General features: G+C 30.6%; 1 pseudogene; it reads left to right on the forward strand.

Annotated features, from left to right (window-relative positions):
• The first annotated feature begins 1,517 nt into the window (after nt 1-1,517).
• LOC149176146 (ethylene-responsive transcription factor ERF016 pseudogene) lies at nt 1,518-2,325 on the forward strand (annotated as a pseudogene).
• Nucleotides 2,326-13,005: the final 10,680 nt, after the last annotated feature.

Consider the following 13,005-nt stretch of genomic DNA (forward strand, 5'->3'; position numbering starts at 1 on the left):
TTTATAAATTATTATTATTTAACTTATATAATATATAAAATTTAAAAAAATTTAAAAAATATATACTTTAATTTGTTGCAACTATAACCTATTACAAATAATGAAAGAAATAATGAAACTCAAATATTAATAGTTTATAAAGAATGGCCCTTTTTGAAATCCATAACTCAAGCCATTATAGATATCATTGGTGGTCTAATAAGAGTTGATTTAGGAAAGGTCAAAAAGTTTTTTTTTTTAAAAGGTGGTTTAAATGATAGAGAAGAAATTTAATTTTATTGTTTGAAGTAGTTGATAGTCTTTTAATTACTATTGTTTTTAGAGCGTCAAGGGTTAGCTAATGAGAGGGGTGCATTCTTCTCGATCTCATGGGTTAGACTTTGTTAATAAGTATTTGCTCAAATATTTAAAAAAAAAAATTAATATGATTTTTAATAATTATATTTAAAAAAATATTAAATGAAATAAGTTTAAGATATAATATTGAAAGTTTTTAATGATATATATTTTAATAATTGTATTTTTTTAAATGTTATTAAAATAATATGAATTTAAAATAATAAATTGGGGTTATTTTAAGTCGTTGGGTAAAATGGTTGTTATTTTTTTCACTAAAAATTAATTTTTTACGAGTGATATAATGATGAGAAATATTATTGTAATGGTTATATTAAAACTAGTACAACCACATTAAAAATATTAATGTGGTTGATATGGCCGAAAGCTTCATAAATATAACCAAAAAATTATTGTGACACGAAGATTGCATTACTAATACACACATTTAATAATGAGGAACTTATTATGGAGGAACTTATTAGAATTGGAATAATCTCAAATCTTTAAGAAATTGATAAGTGGAGAGTCATCGATAAGGAACTAAATATAATTTTTTAAATTAATTAACTCAAAATAACACAAATAACTCGATTTGATGTGTATATAACCTTGATGCATCTAACTTGAAAAATATAAAAAAAGACTTGATTTGATACCATGTATATATGTCATCATTTCTGAAAATGGTAATACATATTACACACACCTCTATTTTGATGTGGATATATCAACTTTGATGCATCAAACTTGGAAAAATATTAAAAAAAACTTGATTTGATACGATGTATATATGTCGTCATTTCTGAAAATGGTAGTACATATTACACACCCCTTTAAATAGAATATAAAATTGTCAAACTTTGAATTAAAAAACAAATGACTTATGTATATATGTCATCATTTCTGAAATTGGAAATACACACACCTTCGAAAAGAATACAAAATTGTCAATATTTTAATTAAAAAACAAATGACTTGACTTTAGTTGCCTTTCTGATTTTATCGATAGACGCAAGCGTACACTTGAGAAATGCTCCAATGCGATGCATATTCACACGTTTAACACGCTTGTACTCACGACTGTCACATGTACCGCATCAACTCAATCCACACGGTTTCAGGCAACTATATATACGCTGCCAAATCTTGCAGCCATTCGCAATTTCGCACCATCAAAACATTCTCAGCCGAAGAAGCAGCCGGTTCCGAGTTCGAATCCTTGCCCTAACGCAGTCCCGTGTTTTAAGACTCAATCTTTACTGACTCCCCCGCAACATGGTTAAACCCTTGCCAAAACAGACCAGCCCGAGCGGACCGGAAAACTGCCAAATGAAGTCGCGGCAGTTCAAAGGAATCCGACAGAGAAAATGGGGGAAATGGGTATCGGAAATTCGAATGCCGAATTCCAGGGCCAAAATCTGGCTGGGCTCTTACGACTCCCCGGAAAAAGCTGCCCGCGCCTACGACTTTGCGGTGTACTGTCTAAGAGGGTCGAAGGCCAAATTCAATTTTCCCGACTCCCTGCCAGAAATTCCATGCCCCTCTTCTCTGTCGCCGCCACAAATTCAAGCCGCCGCAGCCAGGTTCGCCACAGAAGATTTCCGGCTGCCGTCAGAAGAGGACGCGGTAACCTCCTCTTCGGAAGCAGAGTCCGGCATTGACAGCCAACAGATTTCTGCGGAACAGTGCCCCACATTCTGGAATTCGTTACTGCTTGAAGATCTGGACAGTGGCGAGTCTCTAAATTTAGAGGATTTTCCTCCGTTAGATTTCTCTATGGACGATTTTGGGTTTCTGTTCGAGCAGACAAAAGACTGGGGGCTTTTCTAGAGAAAAAGATTCATCTACCTCTGCAGGCGATTTTGCCATTAAAGATTGATTAATGTATATGCTCTGGCTCAAATTTATGAGATTAGTGAGGTTTCCGAGGGCTTTCATCAATGGAAATTGATGCGTCCATGGGGAAATTGTAAGCTGCGCGGCCGCTTGAAAATGGTGCCATCTATCTTTATTTGTATATAATTAGAAATTTAACATTGATTATTCTTTACCACTCTTTGTCACAAACTAACCAAAATCACAGTTAAATGAAATCTCCTTAAACTAAAATTAAATTAAGCGATTCCCTTTTGGTTTCTCTTCTTTTATTTATTTATTTAATATTCCTTTCTAATTTATTTAAATTTTTTATTTAATCAATAATTAATTATTGTTATTATCCTGCTGCTCCACAGGATATTGCAATTGGTAATTGCGCTGAACTTAATTAGTTGAGTCAATATATTTTTTTGATTTAATAAATTTTATATATATATATATATAATATTAATTTTTATTTCTGTTATTATTCGCTAAAAATTTGAACATCTTATTACAAAAATACATGAAATTTGTGATTTTACAATTATTACTTATTAATTTAATATTCTCTATTTTTGTTATATCAATATTTTTTATACACGCCCACGGGGGTTTGGATTGACGGTGAATGGGTGCACTGTTAAGGCACTCCTTGCGATAGGTCACCGGTTCAAATCTCCCGTGGGTACGTAGATTAGTCTTAATATAGAAAAAAAAAAATATTTTTTATACACTAATAATTATATTAAAAAATTTAATTGAATGTTTTAATTTATATATATATATATATATATATATATATATATATATATATATATATCACTTTTTTTTAAGTTAAAATGTAAATTTAAATTTTAATAAAATAAAACATATTTATTTTTATAAACTCAATAATAAATTAGTGTTATTATTTATTTTTATCATATATAAATTAAAATTTTAAAAATTAAATTTATGTATTTTTATAAGTTAATAATTATATTAAAAGAATTTTTTATTGAATATTTTATTCAAATATTTAAGAAATAAAATATATAATTCTTGATTTGGATAGGCAATCTTGATTTAGAGGACTAATGTAGTTCAAATGTAGATGCACCCATAACATATTATAGTTTTTTAAAGCTATGTTTGCATAAGCTTTGAAATTAGGGCTTTGCTCTTTCATTGCCCAAATAAAGATTTATCAATCAATAAAATTCAAATTGATGGAATTATAAACCTTAACACTAATTCGAATTCAGTATTTTTACTATAATTTAACTATATTTAAACTAAGCGACAAGAGTAGCTACTATGTTACATAATAATTTATTTCAACAAAATATATATATATATATATATATATATATATATATAATCAAAGTTATAGTTTTATATATATATATATATATATATATATATAAAACTATAACTTTGATAATATCTTTTATAATTATTAATCAATTTAACAAAAACATCTAATTAAATTAAATATATTCTTATTCATTTTAATTAATTTATTTTTATAAATATAAGTAACATCTTTATTTTTATTCTTATTCACCTATTTCATAAGTAGTTTTAATTTATTTCACTTCATAATAAAATTTTTGATCTAGCATATTTTTATATTTTTTTCATTATCATTATTAATTTATTAGAGACAAAACTATATACTGGTATAAAAGACAATTTTCATTTATTTTTAAAATTAATTATATAAAAAAAATAAACCAAAAAAAATTAAGTATTATTTTATGATTAAAACAATTAAATTAAAGTAAATTTCAGTGAAAAGGAAACACCAGAGTAGAGTTAGTTGCGGCCAATATTTAGTTTTTTTAATAAATGAAATGAAAGTTTAGTAAAAGTGGAACACCAAAGTTAGTTGCGGCCAATATTTAGATTTTTTTTAATAAATAAATTTAAATATCTTTTTTTTATTAACGGTAAATAAATTATAAATATTTATTTTATTTTAAAAATAATTATATATATCTTTTTAATTCCACAAAATTATGGATTTTTTTTATAAGGATTCTAGCAAAAGTTGCTTTAATGAATTAATTTAAAAAATAATTTTATATTATTTTAAAATATTAAAATATATTATTTCAAATATTATAGTTCATATTATTATTGGTTTTATCTGTTTTAAGCAAAATCAGATTTGCTGACTAATAATTTAAGAGTAAATATATCAAAATAAAGTAACTATGGTAGAAAATTTCAAGAACAATTTGAGACTGAATTACATATAGAATCAAAATAACTACATCTTGTGGTTAAAAGTCAAAAGAAGCCACTAGAGCAGGATCCCATGCACTTATATTGGAAACAGATTGAAGATGACTTCCCAAGTGAGCTAGAAGATCATCCAAGATAACAAAAAAAACTCAATCATATTTAAATGCACTATATATTATCAAACTCAATCATATTTAAATGCACTATATATTATCTAATTTTTTGACCCTGAATTACATATTGAATCAAAATAATTACATCATGTGGTCAAAAGTGAGAAGAACTTACTAGAGCAGGCTCCTATGCACTTATATTGGCAACTCATTGAAGATGACTTCCCAAGTGAGCTAGAAGATCATCCAAGCTAACCAAAAAAAACTTAATCATATTTAAATACACTATATATTATCTAATTTTTTAAGGGGGAAAAATATATTCACACATTAACAATTATTTTAAAAATAATTTGTATTATTATAACCTTTTATTGTAGCTATTGTTTGCCAAATAATAATAAAGAAATCACATTTTCAAGACATGTTATGTTTTAACCTCTTAGTTAAAAAGTTAAATCGCAGCTAAGAGAATATATAGTTTAATGGTTTCATGTATAGCATTAAGATTATATTATTAAAAAGCACATACCATAAAGGATATTTCCTTTCTTTTAAATACTATCTAGGTTGAAAGATTTTTTTGGTTTTAAAGTAAAACCTTATTATTAATTAAGAGTTTGTTTTTCTCAAATATAAGAAAACAAATTAATAGATAGATAATTTAAATTTCAATAAGATAATTATTGATCAAATCATAATATTACATTATTTAAATTATTTTTTTTGAATGTATAAATTTATTAATATTTTTAAAAATCTCACTTATTCTAATTATACAACTTGAATAATTCTAATATTCTCTTTCAATTAAAAAATCATGTCTGATTTCTTACCTAAAATTAGACTATCAAACTTGTGATTTCTTACCTAAAATTAGATCATCAAACTTGTGGAAAACAAATCTCCCCACTTAACCATTAACACACTCTCTCTCTAGAAGTGAATAACTCTAATACAACTTTTTAAAATTCCATACTCACTTCTGAACAAAATTAATTGAAAAAATAAGCCCAAATTACTTGAAAAACTTTGAAGTACATTATAAATGGACGACATCATCTGACGTAATCATCTAAAGGGGAGTATAGAACGTGCTTATATGCTCAACTATGTATGTCCCACGTAATAAAAGAAAGGAATATATTTTCGTGCTCTAAAATAATAGAATGGATTCTTTATTTGTAAATAACAATAATAATCCACCTACTCCCAATTAGCAATCAAACAGTTGCACTATAAGTGAACTTGATACATTTTTTTAATACAGTCTATGGACACTGATAAATGGAATCTAAGACCTTTATGTCTAATTAACAAATTTCATATATGTATTAATGTGCCATTTATGTTTACTAATTGTGTTTAGTACTTTCTTCGAAGTTTTATTTCAAATTTATGAAAAAGAATGTGTGTTAATTCGTAGGGAACAATTTTAATTATATTTGATATTGTTTTTATTTTTAATCAAATAGTTTTGAAATTTTAAATAAATTTTATAAAGAATATTAAAGTTTTGAAAAAATAAATATTAAATTTAATATTTTGAAAAAAAAACCCATAAATTTTGAAATTTTTTAAATTTAAATTTAAATTTTTGTATTAGTTTATATAGATGAAGTGACTAATTTTATAGGGTTATATATATATATATATATATATATATATATATATATATATATATTTAAAAATATATATATATACTACCAAGTGTCGTCACAGTACACATATCAATGTCAATATTTATGATCAAATTTCAATCACATCTTATGAGTTGTGAATATTTGATTTGACATATTATCATTAATATATTTTATAATTAAAATGTCATTAACAACTTTTATTTATTTGACATGTTATCATTATTTGTCAAAATGTCTTTTTTACAGAGTAATATAAAAGAAATGTATCTCTTATGTTCACATAGAGTTTACATATAATATTAAAAGAAATTAATAATAAAAGAATATTTCAATATTTATTAAAAGTAAATTATTTTAATATCTATCTTAAATAAAATATTCTAAAATCAACTTTATTTAAATAATATAATGAAAGTAATTGAAGACAACTCTTTTTTATTTAAAAATCATTCAAAAATGTTTTTATATCTTAACACTATGGAGATATATGATTTTTTAAATGTTTAATATGGAATTGGAACAAAACATTTAAAAATTTGTTTCAATGTGAATCAGATATCTATATATATATATATAAATAATTGGTGTGTTGTTTAATATGCGTGGGGTGTAATTTTTTCCATCATGCATTGATTTGTAAACAAGAGACTAGGCTACTAGTTTCACTAACAGATTTGTGGAATTAGCTTTTGATCTTTGTGAAGGAGAAATTTGAAAGAATATTAAATTTACACAAAATTACTTAACTTAGACGCCTGTTGAAATGGTTGGATTCCTAAATAATATTTTAACTTTACACGTGTTTTATCCCAAGCATCATGTGGTAGCAAGATAAATGCTTTATCACTCAACTTCCATAAGAGGAATGCCTTATCACTCAACACAAAAGACCATATGATGTCTCCATATATTTCTTTAGTATATATATTTTATTAATATTATACATGTTGGTGTAATTTGTTTTATTTCATTTGTATTATACACAATCACACTTTTGAAGTGAAATATCTTTATAAGGTTGTCAAAAGATTTTGATTTCTAGGTGAAATGTGCATAATTTATTTATATATATAGGAACACAAATCTTTTGAAAAGGAGACAAGGCTAAATACCTTTATAAGGTTGTCAAAGGATTTTAATTTCTGAGGTACACTTGAGTATATATAAAAGTTACCATTTCAATTATCAAAATTATTATGTTAAAATTTCTAAAGTACTCAATATTAACATTTTCATTTTACCTTTTCCCTTAGACTTATACATTTCGTTAAACTTATATGTATTTGATTTAAAAAGGATATATGTAAATAAGCTTTTCTTTTTTCTAATTAATTAAGTAATTAAAGGTTAATATTTAAATTTTATATACAATTGTGTTTTAATTTTATAATTAATTATTTTTTATATTAATATCACAAAATAATTTCATAAAATAAATAATTATTTTTTATATTAATATCAAAAAATGTTTCATAAAAATTAATTATTTAATATGGCATTAAAAGTTAAAATTTTCATAATTAATTCTTACTATATATCAAAATCTAATTTAAAAAAAGGTAATATTTCTAAAATATTTTTATCATCAAATTAGATGGAATTATATGAATTATATTATTAGTAATCATATAGAAAGTTGGTTTATCAAATTCACTTGTTGATATTTCCAATGGAATAAGAAAATATATTTTATGTTATTTTGATTACAATTAGCTACTAGATATACGACAAAATTGATCCAGAAATGTACCTCTAAAAGGGCCAAAACATCCAATAATTCAACTAAACTCTGTCTATTTATTTATTATTATAGATATCCCATATACACCCATATTAAATCATAATTTAAAAATATTTGTTACAAAATCAACTTCTAAACCTTTAAGCTCATAAAAAGCAGAATGATTTATGATTGGATTTATTAAAAAGAATAAAATATATAAAAAATTTGTTAAAGCAAGTCAAACAATTCTTTTACCTTTTTAAAAAATTTGTCAATCAAATTTAATCTTATTAAACATTATTGTATGTGTGAACTAGCGGAATCGACAACTAGGACAACCCTTAAACTACAATAATAATCAAAATACAAATAATTTTATCCAATATCTTTATGAGACTAAGAAGTTTAAAAAATAATAATATTAATTTTTCCTATTTATAGCCTATTGTATGTGTGAACTAGCTGAATTTGCAACGAGGACAACCCTTAAACTACAAGTAATCATCAAAATACAAACAATTCTATCCAACATCTTTATGAGACTAAGAAGTTTAAAAAATAATAATATTAAATTTTCCTATTTATAGCCTAAATCTCTTTTGAAATATCGTAGTATTCATTTTATCTTAGTTATAATAACTTCTTACTTTTTTGCATAAGAGGCAGGTACTAAGCAGTGCATATTACACTTGTTAAGATTAGTTAATGTCTTTGTGATATGCTAGACCCTGAAAAGGAGGGTGGGGCATTTTCGAAATTGAAATATAAATCAAATATTTTTTTTATGGTTGCAAAATATGGAATGATATCAACCTTCAAAACTTGTTGGCCACTCTAGTGCTTATGTAAGTGGAAGAAACCTTTTTTTGGTCAAAAGTAGTTAGAAATCTTGAAAGGCCATCAAACTCAAGTTAGATTAGAAAAGTGACCTAACTAGGGTTGGAATTTCTTGTAATAAATAATTTCTATGATGGTCCGTAGGGGTTCTTTAGAAGGATAAGTTGTTAGCCAAAGATTCTCGATTCTCACCTTGAGGCTATATAAAAAATGCATTTGAGTCTCAAAACACCATCATGATAATCAATCTAGAGTATAGAAAAGTTGAGATACCTTACAAGCACAATCTAAGCTTGGCTCCATAGATAATATTATTCTAGAAAACATTTTAGAGGTTGATCCCAGAGAAAATCTTTCTTAAGCTTGGCCTTATAGGGCCACAAGATTGGGGGAAATACTAGGATGAAATTGAAGCAAAATTTTTATAAAGTATGAGACAATTGATGGATATTAATAACTTTTGCATAAGATTGGGATTAAATTTGATATGGAATGGATCATTGTATTATTTTTCATCCATCTTGATGCTTTTATAGTGGAAAAAGTAGAGGAATCAACTCATACGAACATTTTTATTGATAGGTCCTAGTTCAGTGAATTGGGGTGTGAAACCTTCTGGAAGCAGTTTGAGGCATTAAATAGTGTGCCTTTTTTTTTTTTTCCTTGGGGGGGGGGGGTGTGGGGGGTAAAACTTTGTTGCTTAAGCGCCACAACCTAGCACTATTCTAAACATAGATACCTTTCCAAGGGCGTATGCAAAATTTATGAAAATTATAAGATGATCTTCCTATTTTTACCACCATTGTTGTGGAGGTAAATCCTCTCTGCGGACAGAGACGATCCCTACTAGCCCAGATCGGGTCTAGCAACAATCACACAATGCTATCACGCAAGTTCCTAATTGCAAATAAAAAGTAGATGGTAGAACCTACTTGGATTCCAACGCTAGTATCCGTCGAAGAGATGTCACCTTCGTTCCTTTGCTTTGGCCGGTCACGATCCACACGATCTCCGTGATTAGATACCTGCACATGCAAAGAACAACACGAAAACAAGTGTAAAATCTAGTAGATGCAATTATATATCAGTCAGAAAAGATATAACTCAACATCAAACATGAAACAATGAGAGTGGAACCATAATGATAGTCATCTATTATTGATAAATAACAGAGAAGAATACAACCAAAGTTCTGACGTCGAATCCTTCTCAAGAGGGTCCAGCCAGCAAGTCTCTCAAGCATTCACCCTTGGAGGTAGATCTCCTAAGACAAAAACTCTCTCTCACACAAGTTTACACAAGAAAGAAACACTTCACAACCTTCCTTAAGCTCTCTAGCAATCCCACACTTGTCACACCAACTACCTATCAAATTCACACACTAGCAGCAACACTCCAAGCACTATCAATTCCAAACTAGCTGCTCATGGCAATGGTAGAGGCTTAAATAGGAGAAGGAGTCTCCATGAATGGTGGGAGGATGAGCTTATCTCCAAGGAAGGTGGCTCAAATGACGAAACAGACATGCCAGAGAAGGGAGGGCGACATTTACAAGGCCAACAACCAGGTCTGGAGTCATCTAGAAGGCCGACTGTTAGAACAAACTTGCCTAAACTGGATCAGCGAGGGTCCATAACTGCACTTGGGCGCTGACATCGCAGCTGAATAACAAAGAAGGTCATGTCAGCGCGATCAGGTATGAATAACAGACGCGCTGTCACTTGAAATTCGACCAGCGTGGGAAACCTGTGTTCTTCCGCCCTGGCAGCACATTCCGTCTGTTATGGAGCGCCCGTCAGCGCGTTTATCTTGACAACAGTCGCGTCGATAGCAAAAACTTTGGCAAAGTGGGTCATTTGGCAACATTAGAGAGCATGAGCATGATTAACTTGGACTCATGACACAGTAGGAAGACTGACTGGGAGATAGTGACAAATTACTGTGTAACAGATGCCCCCTAAAGCATGAAGCCCGAGAGAGTGGGAAGGGTGAAATGATTTACGAAATTGGCTGAACTGGAACACCACTAGGAAGAACCTTCACGTATGTACATCTGATAGCTCTGATAATCGATTACATGTAGTCCAGGCATGGGCGCAGCCATCCAAAAGACATACGAAGGAGGTCTGTGGTATGGACGCAGCCACCCAGCTAAAGAGACCATGATGATAATAAAGGTATGGTCGCAGCCATCCATGAAGACTCAGGTATGGGCGCAACCATCCATCAATGAGTCATGTAATGATTATAATAATCCATAAAATCGCAACCTGGATTGCAATAGACAAAATCCAGGGTCTTGCGCTCCATCTCGACCCGAACAAAGTACAAGTCCAAGCATGTGAATATGGGAGTTGAAGTCGAACATGCAAGAACATCGTTTGATTACCAGTCAATGATGAAAACTGTTAACAGACGCGAGAGGGACCACCAATAATGACAACGGTCCTCAAGGTACTATAGGTACAATCCACGGCGTGCGAATCAATGAGCTGGCGTCGAACACCTGCAAAATCATTCGATCGGAGGCCAATGATGAAAACCTCGTGTCGAACACGAAGAACCTGCCATTGAGGCATGCAGGATCTAAGGCACCGAAGGGAGTCTCTAGATCAGTTTCCTGGATAATGAGCTGAAGTCGACAGGAAGTGACCTTGATCAAAGGTGGGCCATAGTGTTTCCCACATCATTGACACGTGACAGAGGAAGAATGTTGTGGTGAATCAGAAATATGTGAGGTATCAGAGGGAGGTTGTAATTCTGCAGAGGTCAACTTCTCTTGAACATATCGGCGGCACAACAGTGGACTTGGCAGTATTTGACATCAACGGATCAAAGGTCATGGTGACGAGGCAATGAGTAGATGAGAGGTCAAACAGGATAACCCAAACCCACGGAGGCTAGTGTAAAAACAAGATGAGATGTCCCCACCCAGACACGAATGCAGACAAGTGCCATGTTCAAGAGCGACATACTGCAGACACGACAATAATTATGATTCCATTTTACCCACCATTCCTGGCAGGTACCCCGATTATTTTTGGATGACAAGCTTGACAGGGATAGCATATGCTTGGAAGGCGTCATTTCGACGGAGTCCGATGTCATTAAATTTTAACGAGTCTGACAAAGGAAGAACTCGGCGTCTTTTCCTGTTTAGAGAGTCTGAAAAGACAGCAGAAAAGAAAACTCTAGGGGGTCCTTTTTCGTAAAGTTGTGTTTCTCGAGCCCGAAAAAGTATAAAACAATGCTCGAAAGAATTGCCCGACTAGTACGATCGAGGAGTACTTTTCGTAAGTAGTGAATTCGACTCGAAAAAGTAGAAAAGCGGTTAGAAGTACGTCGTTTTGGAACCAACAACGAGTTCAAAACGACAAAAACCCGGCAATCTTTTTTAGTTTAAACGGTCGAAAAAAGTGCTTTAAAGGCGACCGCCTCTCATTCTTTTTAACGAGCTGAGAGGGGGGCTCGGCCATCTTTTCTTATTTCACGTCGAAAAAGAGCTTAAAGACGACGTTTCGGGACCAAGTGTGTATAGGACCGTCGTGATTCCACCGGCATGAGAATCTGCACAAGAAACACCGCACGCGTAAATCTGTTCGAGATAATACGGACCACACACATAAAAACATAGTAAAACTATATTGGCACCAAGCACATGGTAAAAAACATCACAAAAAACCCACATTTATGAAAAATAATACTTAATTATGAAATTTTACCATAAATAGGGGGGGTAAAAAAGTTTTTTACCATTGTTACCATTTGGAGCTATGGAGGACGTGGTGGAGCTGCGAGGTTGACGGACCAAATTCCATTCCGTGCACACATCAACCATCCCGAAGTCTGTTCCAGGTAGGTTCACCCTCCTCTGCGCTCCATTTTGAAGTATTTTAGCTGCATTCTAACGGTGGGAAGTGCTAGTTTGGGCGAATTTTTTGAACTTCAATTCGCTCTCGGTCAGCGCGGATTTCCTTATCGGGTCCGCGCTGATCGAAAAATGTTTACATAGACCACCCCCGGATCAACGCGGAAGAGTGATGTACTTCCGCGCTGACCCAGGAAAAATATCAAAGGGCGCCATGATCAGCGCGACTGTTTTTAAAACAGTCGCGCTGACGCCGCGAAACAAGTTTTTTAACAAATTGAACGTATAAAACTTTATGGACAGGGCCCTAATGAATTTTTGTGATCATGCAGGGTAAAATGGCATTTGTTTGGCAGGAGCGAGCTCATGATAATGAGGATATAGCGGCATTTG

This window comes from Pinus tabuliformis, chromosome 4_1 (assembly GCF_031772625.1).
Source record: "Pinus tabuliformis cultivar Carrire ecotype Pingquan chromosome 4_1, CPIR1, whole genome shotgun sequence".
NCBI lineage: Eukaryota > Viridiplantae > Streptophyta > Pinopsida > Pinales > Pinaceae > Pinus > Pinus tabuliformis.